Raw genomic sequence first — 12,380 nt, 5'->3', positions numbered from 1 at the left:
TTCAGTTGAACAGATATCCTCATGCTGTATGTTTGCAAACCAAACAGAAAGAAAATAAAGAACTGGTTCATGCGACATAATGACGGTGACACTATCTGCCTGAAGTACAACACCCCTTTTTTGTTTCAAGAGCCCCCCTGCTCTGATGAACTTGAACTTGATGCACTGTGTCTGACCCCACTGACCTGGTTTGTCACCCAAAAACCTAAAGAAGATTCTCTGCAGTCCCACGGCACCATCATACCCCTTCTTCTTCTTCTTCCCATGACCCACATCCAGTCTGCATACGAGCGGTGCATCATCACGCGCTGCATCTATTGTTTCGAGGCCAACAATGCAAGGGTTAATGACTGGCTAACCCAGAGAGACATATAACTAAAACAACAATAACAAAAAAAACAACAACAACAACAACAACCTACAAAGCCATCCCTCCTAAAAGGAAAAAAAAAAAAATGTGACAATGATGCCATCCAGGGAGCACAAGTCCTTCTTTGTTGAGGGCTGACACGCCGTATTGTGCCTGGCAGACTACATTGCCTCATAGCAGCTGGGTTGTGCTGGCAGGGGAAACAGGCCTGACTGTCATCAGCTGGGGGAGATACAGTGTGATGCAAGCAGCATTACATCACATATGATCCTGCAGGCGATCGCTGCTGCACCGCTCAGCTCTGTTTGTTGACCTTTGACTGGCTGTAAGAGAGTATGTTTCATCTGAGGACTGGGAATACAGATCTCTCAGTTTTTGCCAAAACTTCAGTGGGAACATGTGAATGTGACATGTTGGGATGCAGTAGCTTTATGGGGAAACTTTGAATTAAATATCTAAAAGTCCTATATTTGGTCATACAGTTTTTCAAAGTGAGGGGAAATGTGTTAAAATTAGAAAGTCTCTGCAACAAGATGACTGAATTTGGTCCCCTAAAGACTGACAGTGAAGCCCCCCAAATATGTTTTAGTTTGACTTTAATTCAGGAAGTTACTAAAGTGGCCTAACCTGCAAAGTAAGACCAATTAGACACATTACATTATGAGATTTTATAGGTTTAATATTATGGGTATGACTGGGCCTTTCTGTGTGGAGTTTGAATGTTCTCCCTGTGTCTGCGTGGGTTCTCTCCGGGTACTCCGGCTTCCTCCCACTGTCCAAAGACATCCTTGTTAAGTTAATTGGTGATTCTAAATTGGCCGTAGGTGTGAGTGTGAGTGTGAATGGTCGTCTGTCTCTCTGTGTTAGCCCCGCGATGGACTGGAGACCTGTCCAGGGTGTACCCCCGCCTCTCGCCCGATGGCAGCTGGGACAGGTTGTAAGACATGTTGTAAAAGGAACATGTCGCAACGAGTAGGTATATTTCTGGAGAGGTGCATTCTGCGTCAACTTAACGCAGAAGTCTAAACCGCCTATAGCCCCCAGTCTGGCACATCTTTTGCACATTTTCTATATTTTACCTGTTAATTAAATGCATTAGCAACATGCTATATGCTGAAAGTTTCAAATTAAACTTTGATCAGCTGACCCAGGTAAAGTTTCATGATCATTAAATCATCTTCAGATCCCAGTAACACTTGTTATTGATATTGATATGTAATTAATCAAAGACAGAGTAAATAGAAAACAACAAAATTCATGAAATAATCTAAATTTCTCCACCAATCCTACATTTCTAAACAAGCCAACTCCATTACAGAAATGTCACACATCAGCGTGTCTTGTGCGAACAAAAATGCCCCCACGCGTCCATGCTCTAGTTACAGGTCTTGTAAAATACACAGAATTGAATGTCTACAAGACATAATGCAATTAAAATAATGTCTCCCCATTATCTGTATGCAAACAAAATTAGCCGCGGGGCTGTTCTGTCATTTTTGAACTGATAAAAATGTTGACCTAACTGCTGCACTTACCACACACACACACACACACAGATGCACGCAGACAAACACTTTTCTCCGGCAGGTCCTAATTGCCTATAAATGTCAGTGTGAGTCAGTGTGCGACTGTCCTCTGCTAAATTAACTGGTGGAACTGGCACCTCCTCATTAGACGGGAGATACACGACACAGTGAGAACACAACACACTGGTCAACACTGCAGCTACTGGCTGAACTCCCCCGGGATTTTATCAAAGACAGAAAGACTTTGTGTGTATGTGTATGTGTGTGTGTGTTAGGTGTGTGTGTGTGTGCTCGTGGCCCAATGCATGTCTGCGTGTATTATGTCTCAATGTGTGTATACATTTTGTATTCATGCATTTGTGCTTGTGTGTTCATCTGAGCCCTCCTGAGGGAAATTAGTCGTCTCTACCCGGCTCTGTCTCCAGGTTCGTCCCTGATGTTTTCTCTCTCTGCCAGGACACTCCCACTCCCACTGGGCCACACTGGGGCTAATTGCTAAATACACTGGCTGTTGTTTCAGATGTTGGTGGCAGTCTCCGTAGAAATGACTTCCATTCTGGCTAATTGGGAAACAATATCCAGGCACGGGTCACTATAGTAGATTTATTCGGCCTCTTACGGAAGAAGTGCTGAACTGTCAGTTATAACTCGCAATGATCACATGTAATTTCTCTTAGATGTACCCCAGCCAGTCTCAAGCAGATTGGTTCTGCTGCTCAAGGTTTCTTCCTGTTTTCTTCCATCATCGCTTTCGTTCCTGCTCTGGGGGATTTTAGGCCAGGTTTTGTAAAGCGTCTTGAGACGATTTGTATCCTTACTGATGCTATGTAACCAAAACTGAATTGGATCGAATTGAAGATGCAGGATTCTGCAGAAGTTTCACTGTCAAGTCAAAAGATTCCGGTTTTATTTTGTGGAACCCTCTGCTACGACACAAGCAAATGATATGTGATGTGTTTTGGTGTAGATGTGTATTCTAAACAATTTTTCAGTCTTCTCATTACAGCGCTAACTTGAGTCTAAGCCCATGCTATCAGCCAAATGCTGAAACAATGCTCCTTTAAGCTAAATGCTAATGTCAGAAACAAAAATGTCAATCTGGCCTGTCCAGGGTGTACCCCGCCTCTCGCCCGATGACAGCTGGGATAGGCTCCAGCAGACCCCGCGACCCTTCACAGGAATAAGCGGTTACAGAAGATGAATGAATGAAAAAAATGTCAATCTTGTGGCGGCATGCAGAGAAATTCAGTAGAATTCATCCACCAGAGATCATGAATTTGAAAAAATTACGAAAACCACCAAGTAGTTGTCAAGATAGACGATGAACAGCAATATCGTCCCTGTAGATATACCAAGCATAGCAAAATAAATAAATAAATAAAGCCCATATATTCCAAGAGTTTCTATTGTGGTACAACTCTGCGTTCATATGCAAATTAAATTAAATATTGAAGTTCTATTATATTTGTTTCGTGGCCAGCGGTTACGGTACGTGTGAGGTTTCGAACCCGGTACACAACACAAAAACGAACAAATGATGCAGGCACCATAATAAAAGCTGTGATTTTTAACTGCGACTGACATTATTCTGCATCCATACATGGAATTGCGTGGTATTATACAGTAGTCTATTGTGTTTTCCAAGTGTGCTCATTCAGTCATTTGAGAGTCATGGCAGGAGCGGACACAGCTAGATAGTCCCTGAAAACAAACAAAATCGGCATAAAAGACTTTGTTAAATAATAATTGTCCAGTAAAACAATATGAATGTGGTTCAACTTTTGCAGCAGCAAAAACGTCCTCCAACAAGACACGAGTGTGAAGTCATGGTCATGATTACTGTGATTTCTGTTATTTTCTTCCATGCAACCATTGGAGCAAAAAGATGAATTAGTTAGAAGTGTCACAATCAACAACTGCACCACAACGACACATCCTTCAGAACTCTTTAACATCAAGTTGTTTCAGTCTGAACCCCTTGATAGAAAGGTGGAAGTATGCAATGAGAGAAAATAATCCATAATCTACTGCAGCTAGTCCTCTGTACCAAACGTGCAAAATGCAGTGAAGCTTTTTTGTTGGTATTACTTGAAGGTTAAGAAAGTCGTATAGGTAGTGCACACGATGAAGATACGTATTCTCATTGTTATTCTCTGGAGGTGTTTTTAAGCGCCTCCACAAAGCATCTTAATCGTATCAGCTACATATCACATCTGCAGCTTTTCTCCTTGACCAGCTTCACTTTGTGAGAGCTCACACAGAGCACAGCGCCACTCTTCACAGCACTGCCTGAACTTTATTCTGCTTTATTGCTCTTTAAGGTGTAAAGGGAGCGGCGGAGAGCGGCCGAGTGCCGATCCTGTGGCGAGAGAGAGAACAGAGAGAGAGAGAGGCACTAGGATGAAAAATAAGACTGATTATTAAAGGCTAAATATTAAGCCTTTGTAGTTTTGATTGCCTGCTGATTATTTGTTTGTGTCTAAAACTTTAAGTGTTGTCTAGACCTGCAGCATTGGGCGTTACTCTGAGGAGATTGCACTAATCGCATAAACGACAGAGCCGGAATATGTAGGCGGCCAAGTCAAAAAAATAAGTAACAGCTACTATGTTATGCAAGCTGCATAAAGGTTAGTGTGTGCGTCTCTGTCTCCAGATCCTGTGATCCATGGCACATCTCATGCTAACCCTAAAAACTGTTTCATGGGCACCTTGCAGCCCGCTGGTCCACGTGTGCTCACAACTCTGTGCGCATGGGTTGGGTTGTGCAGCATATGTGAATATATATGCTTGACAAATAAAGCTGATTTACATTTACTTTGGTTCCTTTTAACCAGGACCACAATTTGACTCCTTAACCCAACAGTTTTAGGTGTGTAGGTTTTGACAAACCTTAATTTCTAAGTAGCAGATTGCAAAACATTTGCATGGATTTATATCGACGGGTGACAACTTGCTTTGAGGGATTACAGCGGCTTTAACTCTGCATATTTTCAATGTCGGTGTATAAAAAGTGAATCTTTCAGGAAGGCAAGAACAAACACATGACAAGTAATAGCTGTGTAGAAGCAAGAGAAATCTAATTCAGCTTTTTCAGACTACTCACAATCCAACTGTTTGTGTTTTCACCAAACAGAAGAGATTTATTTCCAACCTTGAGCTCTAATTTTCCAGCTGAAAATGTGTTTTCTGTCGTTTCTGAGCAAAACAAACAGGCATTGAAACAGTTGCTGCTCCTTGAAACATCTGAGTGTGAGAATGGGAGGTTTTCAGACTCGGCAGCATGTATGAGCCATCTGTTAGACAGTGAATGTGCCTCTGCTTCCCTCACTGTGACAGCACTCACTGTGAATTACACTGTTACCGCCAACTGTCTCTCATACTGAAAACAGGGACGCCTCTGTGCACGTCAGGCCGATGGTACACGGATTATAGTGGTCGGCCTGTCGCTGGTGGTCCAAGAAAGAAGTGGAGAAAGAAAGAAAGAAAGAAAACAAAGAAACAGAAAGAAAGAAGTGACACCATTCAGAGCGTCACATGAGTGTCTCCTCTGTGGGGTTTGGATGCAGGTGTGTGTTTGGTCTCCCAGGCTGCGTTGCCTTTGTCTTTAGATGATACACTGAATGGGATAAAACACACACATGCACACACACGTACACAAAAGCGGCCAGTGTTCACAAGTCAAAACCGACATAAAGACAGTTCCTGTGTTTTCTGTGAGTTCACTACATGTCTATAGACGACTAAGAGACATGGCATAAAAAACCTTGATTCTTTGTGTCTCACATGTACCCTCTGGCATTGCAAGGATACGCACCGGGTGCCCTTTGGCATGCGTGCCATGATGCTTGGGGTTTGCAATTGTTAACCCGCACGTGGCAACGTTGGACAACTATGAGACCGTAGCCAAAGGTTCTGTGTTGCTCTCTTCATTGTCGCTTCATTTTCAGGCAATGAGAAATGTTTCTTCTTACATGTGGTGTATTCTCAGACGGTCTTAAAGTTTACCGAGTAGTTTTGGAGCCTAAAATTCGAATTGTTTGTTTTGGTTCAATAAAGATGGAACACAATGAGGAAAGGTTCGGAGATACAAACATTTGTATGACTCGTCTTTGGCGAAATTTCGGCAAAAGTTTCAGTCGCTATTGTGTTTAGGTGTTAACAAGTGTTTGGGTGGCGTTTTTACAGAGCGACGAGTGGACAAGTGTAAATGGTTCGGACCAGCGTTGACTACGTGCGTAGGTTACGGCGTCTATGTCCCGCAGTACCTTAAATGAGCCTTAAGTCGTTGGGTTAACATCAAAAAGTGTCACAGCACTGATGCCAAAGCACACCTTGTGTATCTCCCTGATATGCCAGTAGCTTTGTCAAAGCAGCAGCATTTGACATCTTGGGAAAGGATGGAAGATGGCGTCCATTCACTTGCTCACCTGGCTCATGAGTGCATGTAACAGTATTGGTTTGTCTTTTCTTTGGTAAGGGTTGTTTGAAGAGCTGGTCGGTTCCTGAATCACCCAGGGTAATGATTCGAATCTTTGTACTGAATCGGCAATCCTGAGTTCAAGGTCTCTATTAACAAGGCTGATATGAGCTCTCTGGCTGGAGTTAGCAAAGTTATCCTGTTAGCTGGAGTTGAATCGGTTCACTGACTTTAGTGAGCGACTCAGAGTAACCTGAGTCCATAAAATGAAGTGAGTTTAAAGCAAAGCTAGTCAAAAACCTCCACAAGGCTCTTAATATATTGCTAAACAAGCATTCAACCTTCCAAAGCCTGGTTATTCTTATCATACATGAACAAAAGGCCACTTTTATTGTATAAGTAGTTGTAACTTACACACTACAATTATGTCCTGGCAATAAAACTCAACTTTTCTACAGTCTGGGAGAGTTTAAGCTATGAATACCTGCATGGATTAAATATTCATAATAGACTTAATTCAGACATGCTTCATCTTTCAAACTGCAGTTGGTGCAAAACCCACTTTATGCATGACTTCATATTAGCAAGCTTAATTTAACCGACTGCTGCTAATGTACTGTAAGAGTTTAGCTAACTTGCATTTTGTAAAGAAGATTGTAAAGAAGCATAGTAATGTAACTTAGTAATACACAAAATACCGACAAACTTTGTGCCCTCATCAGCCAGGTGCTCAGCAGACACAAAATATGCTCTTAGCTGCAAACTACATACTCTTAGCTGCTCTGTTGATCTGGTTTTTATATATTATTTAAGTATACTGGACCATAAATGAAAGTCCACAGTGGATGTCAGGAGACTGAAGCACACACACAATGTGATGCCTTAGACAGAGATAGAGGATGCGTCTGAAGGCAACAGACTTTTTCTTTCTTTATTCTTTAACTTTAACTGTGTTGTCTCTCCCTCATTCACACACTCACACACACACACAAACACACACAAACAGAGGCATCTCTCTTCTGCAGCAGCCTTTTCAATACTCAACTGTCACGGAGACTGTATGGTGACCTGATCTTATTCTGCTGCTGTGCACACACAAATGGATGCACAAACACATGCACTCTTTCTATCTGGTCCTTAAACAGTCTTCGATTTAGATTTAAAGCTTGTTGTGTGTCGTGTCTCGTGTATTTGTGTTAGTTGGGTAGCATTGGGATACCACGGATTTATTACTGCTATAAGAGGAACTGAATTGTGTTACAACAGGCCAGTGCATATACAAAATGTTGGAAACCTATTTAATTCTGTCCAGCAATACCCCCAGAAATATTTACAAGGATTGAATGAAATGTGAAATGAATTTTGGATATATTTTGGGAATCTACCATGAACTGTATATAAAAAATGGACGAACCCCATTAGGACGTAAAATAGGTTTCCTGCTAATTCAAACATGGGAAAAGACACCACTCCATGCAGCCAACTGTGCATCTGTGATGGCACCAACATGTCACTCAGCGTGGCTACAACCTAAACTATGGATAACTTTAGGTGTCTATGCAACACAACGCTGTACAGCTGTCACAAATGGAGAAATCAGCAATAGAGACCAAAATTGTAAAGTTTTAACATAGAGGTCTGTGAGGATTAACTTGCTTTTTTGGCATTTAAGCATTTGGCTTAACTTTCCAGCTCTGAGGATTTCTCCTTGATATTTACTAAAGTTCAAAACGACGCTAATTATACGTCATTTAGGTTTAGAATAACTCCAACAAAGTATTGGACTTTTGTCAGATATATGAAGTTATCCTGTTGAGAGTCACAGCACCACAGTGTACTAACGAGTTTAAATAAAGGTAAAAGAAAGAAAAGAAAGAAAGCACCTGGAGCCAACCCCAGGTGACATAGGATAAGAGGCAAAACTGTGATTGACAGTCGTGATGCAAACAGATCATATACCGCAAACTCACCTATAGACCTAACAGACACGTTTTCACTAAGGCACAGGAAGAGAGTGCATCGCAATGTCGTTTTGTCACAAATTTAATAAACAATATTCAAGTAAATGACTCCTGTGTAACGCAGTAATGAAACGCAATATGCAATGTTACATTCTGACTACATTAAAAATAAGATCTTGATCCTTACTACACTCAGTAGGATGGAGATTTTTCATAGTGTGTGAATTAGCACATGTATGACAGTGGGGTGCTGTTTGTTTTGGGGGTGGCAGCAGTGTGTGTTTGGGTGTGTGTGTGCGTGTAGCACAATGTTTGTACTGTGGGGGCATGCAGACAGATGGCCGGGACACTTGTACGTCTGTGGTTGAACAGTCCCACCATTGTCTGCGTTACAGAGGCCGCGGACTGTTGTGGCGGCTCGTTGCACTGTAGTGTCTGTAAATCTCATGTTCTGGGAACCAAAACTCACTCTCCCCCTCTGCTGCTGCCATGTCATGTTAATCAATCAATAAGAGATGAAACATAACGTATGAATATACAAAACTGACTTTTATTCTAAATGTAAGACTCCGTGTTTAATTGCAAGAGTCAAGACGCTGCCTAGAGCTATCTATATCAGCAATAACTTAAATGGGTGTAGCAAGGTTTGGCTTTACTTTTGGTGCATTAAATTTGGTAGAACTGCAGTTGAAACAGGCACACACATTTTCAATATTTTTATGTAAAATTTTTGGGTAGCTGGTAGTAAACTGTCTTGAGTTTATCAAATCCACAGACTAGAGTCGTTGCCTTGTAGTTGTGGAGCTGTTACTGACTGAATGTGGAGATAATTGTTCAGGTGGACATGTCAATAAATAGCCTAGGGCCCAGGCAAAATGTGATATTGTTAGTGGGGGGCCTTTGGGTCCTATGGGTTGAAGAGAGGGGGCTCTGTGGATCATCCCACAGATACTTGATCAGTTTGGGATCTAGTGAATTTGTAGGCCAGGTCAACACCTTGTGCTGTTTTGCATATTTGTTTTTTATAAACCGTTTTTGAGTGTCATTGCTATGGGGTAGGGGTGACTGGTCTGGTCTAGGTGAGTGCTACATCTCTAAGTAACATCCACATGAATGAATGAATGCCAGGTCCAAGTATTTCCCAGCAGAACATTATGTTGTCACAAGATGGTCAATGTTATTTACTTCTCCTGTCAGTGGTTTTAATGTTGTGGCTGATCGGTGTAAACAGTACATGAAATATTTCATGTACTGGGCAACATAGGTTCCCTTATGGATAAGGGAGAGAGAGATCATGAGAGACATAAGAAATTATACATGATCATACGCTCCTTTACTGTCATTTATTTTCCACCTCTATGCTGATGATGTCCTATTCTACCAGTCCACTTAGGCCCTCTCTGCTGCCACCCACTACATCCAATGAAACGTGCAGGGGAAAGATTTTGAACAAAGACGCAAAAAATTGATCCACATTATACCCTCCTTCCAAGACTGCAACCTTGGAGTTAACCACAGCCTCTTTACCCCAAAATCACCCGACCAGATCACCATAACGCCCCTGCAACAATTGCGTCCAACCTAAACTCACTCATCAACACCATCACTACATCTAGCCTCGATTACTGCTGCTGTATCTTCTATAGCAACACTGCCAAAGCCCTAAACAAACCTTACCCACCTAGAAACACCATACTCACCAACACCTAGTTCTCTTCAACCTTCACCGGGTTCAATTTTGGATCTACTGTGACCTGGATGACCGAGAACCTTCACCGACATATTTGAGTACTGTTTTATGCCTCAATCAAAATATTTTCCTTATTTCTTGGCCCTAATTGTAGGGTCATTTTATTGAAGGACAGACACATAATTTAAGGTTTAGAGAGAAATGTGTTGCTTTCCAAAATATCAAGCCACAGTCTTCCGTATGTTTGTCCACTGAAAAGAAACAGACATGTTGAAAGTGACACCTCATTCTAAAAGTGTACAGATGGGATCCAACACAAAAGAACTTTGAACCAATTATCATAATCTCTCTCTCCCTTCGTTTCCCCTCATGATTAAACATGGGAGAGTTAAATCAGACGATTAGCATGCTGTCAGGGAGAAGTCTAACTGCTGTTGTGTTTCACAGTGTGAGAGACAAAGCGCTGGCCTGCACACCGACAAGCCTCCCTGGCCAGCTACAGTAAACTGGTAAACACACGTCTGTTTGGCTCAGCGGGGGATGACAAACACCCGCCGAGGAGGCAGAGATGAGAGGGCGGGAGGAACTGAACAGAGAGTCCGTTTTGACTCTTTGGCTCCGGTGTCTCTTGGCGCCCAATGTCCAGAAATCTGGGAACCAAACAAGTCTCTCTGAAAGGTCCCGGCACAACTGCCAAAAGCGTGTATAGGACAGCAGGAAGTGGGAGGAAGGGGGTGAAGGGCAGTTAAGTTTAGAAAGAGAGATTGGACTCACCTTCAGATTGTTTATTTTAATATTTAAGGTTGAAGAGGAGGAGTTGGATGACACAAGAGAGAAAAGTTCAAACCCTGCTGCTCTTCCATCAGTTAATATGTTATTATCTTGATGTTATTTGGTGGATTAAATAGTTTTTTAGCCAAAAATAAGAATGACAGTTACACAAGAGATAATCAGCACAGAAGTGCATCGATATACAATCTATAAATGGATCCGAAAATGTAGAGGTAGCATATCTTGCCATTATCAGCCTCTAATGCCCATAATTAGGCAATTGATCCTTTCTGATTAGACCCATTGGTTCAGTGATAGGAATGCACCTGAAGACAGGGTTAGCAAGGAGTATAGCAGCACACAGGCCAGTGACTATGCTAAGGTGGTTATAATTGTAGATCAAAAGTGGAGGAAAAATGGAATTTGTGGCTGAGATGACAAAGAATTAACCCTTAACCCTAACCCTAATCCTAACCCTAACCCTAAGGGGCAAAAATAGCCCACCCACGTACCATATTTCCGTCACTGTATATCGGCGACACAGCTGATAAATACCGGCGACTACTGAAGAGTCATTCAGCCCGAGAATTGATGCCAATTGTTGCCTTCCCTGCTGAAGACAAACGCCAGACATTTGTGGAACATAGAAGTATTTTTTTGTCCAGTGTGATAGGGACTTAAGTGTATTGTGACTCTTCTTGGTGGAAGCTGTTCCTATAATGACATTTTATCATGCAGATCTGAGAAGAGCTCGGTCCATCTCGAGGAAGAAGCTTAAGCCCGATACCAAATCCTACGTAGATGATGCTGTCTTGTATGACTGCCTCACTGTGTACTTCTTGGAACAGTAGCATCGGCAGCAACACAGACACTTCTACAGGAACTTACCCCAATTTCAGTACACGGCCATGATTCCAACTCCTCAAAAAGCTTTTACTCTGGAGGAAATTGTTTCCGAAAGCTCAGGGGCCATCAAGGTTGAGTTTGTTGTACTGAATATCATTGACACACACTAAGATTGCTCATTACGTTTGAATCCTTACATGTCTGCACTATTGCGCGTCTGTAAATTTGGGAAAATGGATTGGACTTTGAGGCGGTTACAGCTGGAATATTCATTCATTATGCATGTGATAAATGTGTGTATAAAAGAAATGTTCAAAAGCAAAAACAGTACTTTTCACAAATTGTTTTTATCATCCTTCATAAGGTGGAGACGACCTGATTAGTTGGAAAATTGTCAAATGGGTTTACAGTACTATATACCAACATATACAAACACACCCGGCCCTCACTCACTGACATTTGGAGGTCATTGGTGCTGATGTCTGTCCACTGAAAGACGCCTCACCTCAGCCCTCGTTTCAGGCTGATCCGCCTGGCTCTGAGCCTGCCGCACCACATTTCGCCGTGCCGTGTAACCATGCCGACAGGATTGGGCCGAGGTCCAGGAAGACAGTCGGCTCTGGAAGCTGTCAGCAGCACCTCCGTTTGACAGCATGCAAATATATGCAAATGAAGAGGTCCAGCCATGACACCTGCACACAGGAGGAATGGACTGTGCCCTTCCCAACAGAGGACTCAGGATGGTGGATACACCGCCAACACACACACACACACACACACCCACACAGGAAAACACACA

Source organism: Chelon labrosus (genome assembly GCF_963514085.1).
Source record: "Chelon labrosus genome assembly, chromosome: 5".
NCBI lineage: Eukaryota > Metazoa > Chordata > Actinopteri > Mugiliformes > Mugilidae > Chelon > Chelon labrosus.
This window is presented reverse-complemented; position numbering follows the sequence as displayed.